Source organism: Trachypithecus francoisi, unplaced genomic scaffold (assembly GCF_009764315.1).
Source record: "Trachypithecus francoisi isolate TF-2019V2 unplaced genomic scaffold, Tfra_2.0 Lachesis_group10, whole genome shotgun sequence".
Classification (NCBI taxonomy): domain Eukaryota; kingdom Metazoa; phylum Chordata; class Mammalia; order Primates; family Cercopithecidae; genus Trachypithecus; species Trachypithecus francoisi.
In genome coordinates, this window is record NW_022681455.1 from 25,011,319 (window position 1) to 25,020,234 (window position 8,916).

The 8,916-nt window shown below is 41.3% G+C and overlaps 1 protein-coding gene across 7 annotated transcripts in view; it reads right to left on the reverse strand.

Moving 5' to 3' along the window:
• Window positions 1-6,397, reverse strand: part of KIAA0319 (KIAA0319 ortholog) — a 101,285-nt gene extending 94,888 nt beyond the window's left edge. For 3 of the 7 annotated variants that reach the window (XM_033216380.1, XM_033216387.1, XM_033216385.1), the window contains exon 1: window positions 5,961-6,397. The gene's annotated coding sequence lies outside the window, so the exon portion shown is untranslated. Of the gene's footprint in view, window positions 1-5,087; window positions 5,160-5,851 lie in introns of all 7 variants that reach the window. The other 4 variants (XM_033216388.1, XM_033216384.1, XM_033216383.1 and 1 more) reach the window with 3 other exon arrangements.
• Window positions 6,398-8,916: the final 2,519 nt, after the last annotated feature.

Consider the following 8,916-nt stretch of genomic DNA (forward strand, 5'->3'; position numbering starts at 1 on the left):
AAAAACAATAAAAAATAAATAGAAAAAAAAGAAAAAAAAAGCTGAACAGCGAGGATGAAAGAAGCATTGGTAAACAAGAAACTGGCTAGCATGTCGGTAAATAATAATAAAATATTATTCAAACTAAAATGTCAAATAATAATAAAGGGATAGATGACAGAGAGGGAAACTGAAGTTAAAGTATAGTAAGGTCTTATATACTTTTAGAGAACAGGAACATTTATTAACTTTAGATTTTGGTGGGGAGAAAGGCTGCAATTTTGTTATTGATACATAATAGTTGTATATATTTTGAGGATATTTTGGTGCATGCATACAATGTGTAATATTACTAACTTTAGATTTCTAAAAGTAAACGTGTATGTTACAAATAAAACATAGTCCCTCCTCTATAGAAGCTTCTACTATCCAGGAACAGGATAAGTGATGTTATAAGGCATGCCCAGTGAGCAAGAATGCCATCAGGGAAAGAGGGATGAGATGAGGGCATTAGGGAAGCCTTCAAAAACATGATGTTTAAGCTCTATCCGGAGAAATCAGCCGTTCGTTGAAAAAAGAATGCAGTCTAGTCTGTGGGGACTGACTGCACATAAAACACACAGACTCTTGGAAGAGTTGGCATATTTTGAGTGGTTCCATATGGATGTAAGGTAGAATAGGTTTGGGTTATGATAAGAAGATGAAAAGGTAGACCAAGAAGAAATGTTAAAGAACTATATAGGTGACATTAAGAGATCTGCACATTATTTAGTAGGTGGTGGGGGCATATCGAAGATATATTTTTTAAATTCTTTCATTGTGGTAAAATATATATTACATAAAATTTACCATTTTAACCATTTCTTTTTTTTTTTTTTTTTTTTTGAAACAGGGTCTTGTTCTGTTGCCCAGGCTGGAGTGCAGTGGTGCAATCATGGTTCACTGCAGCCTCAACCTCCTGGGCTCAAATGATCCTCCCACCTCAGCCTCCCGAATAGCTAGGATGACAGGCATGTACCACCAAGCCCGGCTAATTTTTGTATTTTTTGTAGAGATGAGGTTTCACCATGTTGCCCAGGCTGGTCTCAACCTCCTGGGCTTAAGTCATCGGCCCGCCTCAGCCTCCCAAACTGCTGGAATTACAGGCATGAGCCACTGTGCCCAGCCCATTTTAACCATTTTTAAATATACAGTTCAGCAGCAACCATCATCACTATCTATCTCCACAACTTTTTCATCATCTCAAACTGAAACTCTGTATCCATTAAACAATAACACCCCATTCCCACCTACTTCTAGTTCCTGGTAACCCCTATTCTTTTTCTTGTTTCTACGCATTTGACTATACTAAGTATTTCATGTAAGTAGGATCGTACAATGTTGTTTGTGTCCAGCTTATTTCACTTAGCATAATGCCTTCAAGGTTCATCCATGTTGCAGCATGTATCAAAATTTCCTTCCTTTTTAAGGCTGAGTGACATTCTATTGTGTATATTTAACATATTTTGTTTATTCACATATCCATCAATGGATATAACAATTAAAATTTATAACCAGGGGAGTAATGTGTTCGTGTAACTGCTTTAGAAAGGTAACCCTAGAAGGAGATTAAAGGATACCACTTGCGAACCAAAAGATGAACCTGTTTCCAGAAAGTGAAAATGGTCAAACAGGTGGAAGAAGTCTAGTAAAATGAAGTCAGAAATGTCTCTAGGTTTGGGAAAAGCAGTTGTAGTATAGCAGGGGATAGGAAACATTGAAGACTAGTTAACCTAGTTAGCATGCTCAGAAACACGTATCTGCATGGGAAGACCTTTCCCATACTACAATAAATTTTGAACATTTGGCACCTATGTTTAAGACAAAGAGGTTGAAGACACCAAATTAACAAAATATTTTAGCCTCTTAAGAAATACAAATATACTGAGAGAGATGGTAAAAACGGTTTTCTTGAAAATGAGACATCTTAGGATTTGTATGGTGGCTCATGACTGTAATCCCAGCACTTTGGGAGGCTGAGGTGAGCAGATCACTTGCGCCCAGGAGTTCAAAACCACTCGGGGTAACATGGCAAGATCTTGTCTCTACAAAAAGTATAAAAATTAGTTGGGCTTGGTAGTATGTGCCTGTAGTCTCAGTTACTCAGGAGGCTGAGGTGGGAGTAAGCAGAGGCTGCAGTGAGCTACGATTGTGGCACTGTACTTCAGCCTGGGCGACACAGCAAGACTGCGTGAGAAAGAGAAGGGAAGGGGAGCAGAGGAGAGTGGAGGGAAGTGGAGGGAAGGGGAGAGGAGGGGAGGGGAGAGGAGGGGAGAGGAGGCAAGGGGAGGGGAGGGGAGGTAAGGCGAGGGGAGGGGAGGGGAGGTAAGGCGAGGGGAGGGGAGGGGAGGAAGGAGAAAGAGGAAGAAAGAAAGAAAAGAGAGAGAAAGAGAAAGAAAAGAAAAGAAAGAGAAAAAAGAAAAGAGAGAGAAAGAAGGAGAGAAAGAAAGGAAAAGAAAAGGAAAAAAGAGAAAGGGAAGGAAGGAAGGACAGAGAGAGAAAAAAAGAAAAGAAAAAGACGTTTTAAAGGGTTATTTTGAAAAAATTTTGAAGGTAACTCTGTTACATTGATTACCAGTGTACATTACACATCATGTACTTCACTTTAATGATGAAAACAAAAGATGGTAAGGTATGCTGATATAATCACAATCCTAGAATAACAGGACTGTTATCCTGGGAAGGGACAGCCCATACTTCCCCACCATCATATGAATAAACATCCTATCAACTGTAAAGCTTAAAATGTATGGGTGTTATGGGTGGCAACGCTGGAGTTAATTTACCCTCCATGCTTATATTCTGATGCTTAATAGCATGGAATGACTCCAACTTTGAAAATTCATTTTTAGGCCTGAATTATCGTCTTATTCAAGCTACATTGCTTAAATTAAAAAGATGTTACTATAATCCTTTGTCTTTTTTTTTTTTTTTTTTTTTTTAAACAGAGTCTTGCTCTGTGGCCCTGGCTGGAGTGCAGTGGGGCAATCTGGGCTCACCACAACCTCTGCCTCCCGGAGTTCAAGCAATTCTCCTGTCTCAGCTGGGATTACAGGCACCCGCCACCATGCCTGGCTAATTTTTGTATTTTTAGTAGAGATGGGGTTTCTCCACGTTGGCCAGGCTGGTCTCGAACTCCTGACCTCAGGTGATCCGCCCATCTTGGTCTCCCAGAGTGCTGGGATTATAGGCGTGAGTCACCGTGCACACATCTTCCTTCGCTTTTTTGAACTTAAGGAAAAGAATGACCAGCAAGTTGATGGGCAGTGTAATTCTACACTATTATTTAGAAGGAAAAATAACTAAAACTTGAACACCATTGTCTTTACCTTACTTGTGTCATTTAAGAAGCTCTACTTTAAAACTTAAAACACCTACTGTTAAAAGACTCTGCAAAATGATGATGCCAGATGTTATTCTGGCTCAATCATTTTTATTGGTTAATACAAATAAATGAGAAAATATTTTCTCATTATTGAAATTCACATGAATAGTGTCTAAAAGTACAGATTTTTAAAGACAAATAGAAAAATAACCTATACTTTTCGGGTAATGGTAACTAAAAGCCCAGCTTTTGACACTACACAATATATCCACATAACAAAACTGCACTTGTACCCTCTAAATATATAAACAATTTAAAAAACAAACAGAAAAATAACCTACCAATTATTCTAGGCTTACTAAAGCAAAGAGCCTTCCTTGTGGGTATTAAATTACCAGAATATTAAATTGACATGATTTTATGATTTTCATTATGATATGCATTATTGTTGCTGTTATAAAGGTGCTACAAGGAAAAATTTATGCATTTTATAATGATTTGATATCATAAATCAGAACAAGCTTTGGACATGTTAAAATAAATCTATTTTTAGTACCAAATTATTTTGAAGGTATGAAAAATATTTCCTGAAAAAGAACACATCTCAAAAATAACAACTTTTATTGAAGCGTTACTATTAAAACATGCCAGGCAATGAGCAAAGATCTCTCAAATATATTATTGTATTTAATTCTTACAGGAATTTCATTAAGTAGGTCCCGTTATTATCTCTGTTTTACAGGTGAGGAAACTGAGGTTTAGAGGGTTTAGAGAATTTGCCAAATGTGACACAGACACTAAGTGGCAGAGCCACGCCCAAACCCACACTCTCTGACCTGGCAATCTGCAGCACTCTGCTCCATAAACAGGCATCCCTGGCTCTACACATAGCAGTGCCTCAATAACATAGTTTCATTCAACGTTGGTGACAAAACAAATTCCTGGCCAGGGCCACTGTCTATGTGGAGTGTGCTCATTCTCCCCACGTCTGCGTGGGTTTTCTCTGGGTTTCACTTTCCTCCACATCCCAAAGCTGTGCACGTGTCTACAGGGTCCCCGTCTGAGTGAATGGGTGTGTCTGTGAAAGTGCACCCTGTGATGGGATAGCTTCCTGGACAGGGGAGAGGGGTTCCCACTCTGAACTGCACAGAGAAACTCCAGCTACCTGTGACCTTGAACTGCAATAATTGGGTAAATAATTATCTTGTTTTTACGAATCCTTCTTAACTGTATGTATAGCTTCCGTTTATTTCTATGTTTAATATTAGAAGTGCTGTGGTCCTTATTTAGAAGTTTGGTGATTTTTTTATGACCAGAAATATGCTGTAGGAACTTAACTCTTGTTTGTATCAATTAGCCCATGGTAAAACTGGTTTCCTTATACCTCGTTGTGTTTAAAGGTTCAGTTTCCAAGAACTTATCAAGAATGTTAAGTGAGGACTTACTGTATTTATTTAAAGAGAATGCTTCCTATCTGTTGGCTAGGGGGGAAAAAAAAGTCAAGAAAATTTAACAGCAAATCTATTCTTTTATATTAATACATTCCCAAAGCTCTCTTTTGGCTATTTTTAATTCATAAAGATTTTGGCTGAATTATTTTCATTATTTTGAAACTAAATTCTTGCCTCGGCATTTTGCATTACAGCTGCAAATGCAAAGGCATTACAAATAGTTAATACAAATAAATGAGAGTCCTTAGGTAATATGTTTACATTTCCCTTTTTCAAATTACAGAGGAATTTACCTTTCTCTGTGACTCCTACGTCTATATCTGAACTGATATCTCCAGTTTTCCTCATCTGAATTAAAAATAATACTAAAAAAAGCACAAAATAAAAGTTTACATTTGGCATAACTTTAGTAGTCTCCACGATTGTGGTCTTCTTATAATAAACAAATTGAAGCATTTGGAAAGTGAGCATTTATTTCAGGAATAAAGAAATAAATACCAACATTTACTTCCAAAATTACTGTGTGTGGGGGGGGGCCATTGTCTACAATTTATTTTTTCTGTTACTATCAAAAACATCATTCAACTTTTCAATTCAAGCACTGGAAAAAATACTAACATTTAACCGACAAACAAAAATGTTCTGGTGAACAAACCAGCAATAAAAGTGTACATGAGTACGTATATCATATTTTTCCTCCTTGTATTTAATTAACAAATGACCTTAAGATGATAACTCTCAAAATTTCAGGTTTATCCTCCTCATTAATTTGTGACATTCCTTGGAGGGAAATCAAAGGGAAGAAGAGAAAGGTTTTAAGCTTCAGGTGATGGTAAGGAACAGAGACGAAATGCATTTAGCAAATAATAGGAAAGATCACATAAATAGTTCTGGACGAAGTTTAAAGAAAACGATTCCTTACTTCTAGAAAAATGCAATCCCTGAGGTTGGGAAAAGACGCTCAAATTTCCCCGACTCCACCCTACTAGTAAACAATCAGCGCAGCAATAAAAAAATGCCCTTTCCTGAATGCCCAGAAGAATCTTAAGAAACTCACCTTCTGAACTCAGGGCGTCTCGATTCTACTTTTATTGAGTATTGGCCTGCCTACTGGCTGCCCTCTTTCCTATTTCCCGGCCAGGCGGGCTGGGAAGTAGATACTGTACCTGGGGTCACTGCTGGCGACACTGAGGCTCGCCCCTTTCGGTGCTGCTGGCCCTGAGCATCACTCGCCGTCCCACTTGTTCCTCCTCGTCGTTATCACAGGTCGTACACACACACCCACACGTTCACACCCTCGCGCGCGCATCTGCTGTTAGAGGTACAGCCCCACCCCAGCAAAATCCTCGCTTCCTCTTCCCCGGGACGTAGCCCCAGAGGAGCGAATCTGGACCAAGCCCAAGACAGGCTGAAGCTACTGCTGCGCTCTCACCTCCCACTGTGACAGCGATCGGGACCGCGGCTTTGCGCGAGGCCAGTCAGGCCCGCCGAGGGCAGCACAGGTGGAGCAAGGTTGCACCCCGAGGGGATCCCCGCCCACCGCCCGCAGCTGCTTCTGCAGGCTCGGGGATAGAGCGCGCCAGTGATTCAGCGCCTTTCCGCCGCCGCGGTTACCACGGCGACGCGCGCGCACGCGCGCACACGCCCTCAGGGATGTGGGGCGCGGCAGCCGCCCTTGCCCAGCTCCCCGGTTGCGCTCTAAGGACCCGCACCAGGGCGAGACACTCCCACGCATGGACCAAGCCAAAGGCTTTCGGGAACCTGAGCGGCCTTCATACCCTACCTCCTTTCCTTCACCAAGCCCTTCCCTGTCACTGTGGCCCTAAACAGTCTGGGGGATGAACACTACTTCCAAATAAACACCCGGGCGAGGGTGGCTCAAGGGAATCGTGGGCGCACTGCCTGGGTCAAAGACCCTTCGCGAATGTGTCCCCCAGCTTGTGTCACCCCAGCTACACAAGTTCGACTCTTCCAGTGGGAGTCTCTTTGGCCCCTACTCTGTAATTATCTTTCTATTTTGAGCAGGTGCTTTCTGATTGAGACTGGAAACCTGTGCTGGGAGGGGCTCACATCACCTCCAGGCCTTGCAAGTTAACTGGGTGCCCAGTATAGTTTGACATTTACATCTTGAGGAACGTGATAATCTAAAAAACAGAAAACTCGTGTGGAAGACTCTTGCATTTTTACTGTTTTAATAAAGATGCAAAAGCATCTAGGGATAACGACACGAGCAGAAAAGGCAGGGCATTCCTTGCACATCTCATTACTAGGAAATATAGTGCAGTGCTTAGAGCTGAGTCACACACACGTGATGAATAAGCTTCTTGGTTACTCGGTATTTACCGAAGAGCCTTAGACAAGTTACATAATCTTGATAAACCTGTTTCCTCAATTATAAAATGATAATAGCATTCATATAGGATGATTCTGGGAATCAAATAAGATAATGCACATTTAAAGAGTAAAAACCAGCTGGGTGCGGTGGCTCACGCCTGTAATCCTAGCACTTTGGCAGGCCGAGGCAGGCGGATCACGAGGTCAGGAGATCGAGACCACCCTGGCTAACACGGGCCGGGTGTGGTGACCCGCACCTGTAGTTCCAGCTACTTGGGAGGCTGAGCAGGAGAATCGCTTCAACCCATCGTGCCACTGCACTCCAGCCTGGGTGATAGAGCAAGACTCCGTCTCTAAATAAATAAATAAAAACTAAAGAGTAAAAACCTGTCCAGGACTCAAAGAGTGAAAATCAGCTTGGATTTGGAAAAGTTAGTAATGATCAATGATCAGGCTGAGAGGACAAAGTCAGAAGCAAAATTAACAGGCAATATTGTTTCTTCTGGTCACACAGCAGCTACAAAACAACACAACTCCCTATTTGAATGACTACTGCTTTCTGCCTTTGTTTTACTATTCCCATCCATAACTGGGGATACCCAATTGCTAAACTCCCTTCACCTCCTGACAGCACCCAATCCCTCATTAATCCCCCTTTCTCTCAATCTGCCTGGGAAACAGCAACCAACTGGATCCCAGCCCTGATTCCAAGACTCTCCCTGGAATCCTTTAATAGGAACCCAAACCTTAAAAAAGACACTTCCTCCTTTTTCTGCTCACATGGCATTCCACAGGCACTCTTTAAGTGCATCAAGTCGATGAATTTGATTTTGTTCCCAATGATCCTTGGCTGATTAGCCTTTAAAGAAACATTTTTAGCACATACACACACACACACACACACACAGGCTTAGCTTAGAATGGTTAACTATACCATCTTTTTAACTCAGAGACACTATAATGAATATCTATTTCCATTTTTAATGAATGTATCTATTTTGCTATTGTATGAAAATGTTAGTCTCCTTCTCTAGGACACAGATGTGAGGCCACTACCTTTCACTTCTTTTCAGCATTCAATGGACATTCACTGAGCTCCTACTATATGCCAGATACTGCAATAGGTAGTAAGGGTAAAATGATGTATCCTTAGTATAATTTACTTTGTCTGCTCTTGCTTATGCTTTTGGTTGGGACATTCGTACAAGATAAGAAACTTATTTTGAGGGTGGGAAAAACTGAGGTTTAGGAAGGTTAAAGTACATTCCACATCAGTGGTAAAAATGGTGCTTAGCGTAATGACAGTGTTGCCTCATTGAAATACAAGATTTTAGGCCAGGTACAGTGGCTCATGCCTATAATCCCAGCACTTTGTGGGCCAAGGCAGGAGGATTGTGTGAGCCCAGGAGTTCAAGGCCAGCCTGGGCAACATAGCAAGATCCTCTCTGTACAAAAAAACAAAAATAAATAAAAAGTAGCTGGGTGTGGGTGCACACCTGTAATCCCAGCTACCCAAGAGTCTGAGGCGAGAGGATCACTTGTGCCCAGGAGGTTGAGACTGAAAAAAAAAAAAAAACCACCACCACCCAGAAGATTCTACATTGGAATTTCACTAAGCAGGAAGGTAAGGTAAGCAAAGCTACTACACTGGAAAAACTTTGAAAACTATTGCTCATGGAAGCAGACTAAAAGTGGGGTTTTTTTTAGTTTGTTTTTTGAGACAGTCTTGCTCTGTCACCCAGGCTGGAGTGCAGTGGCACGATCTCGGCTCACTGCCAACTTCTGCCT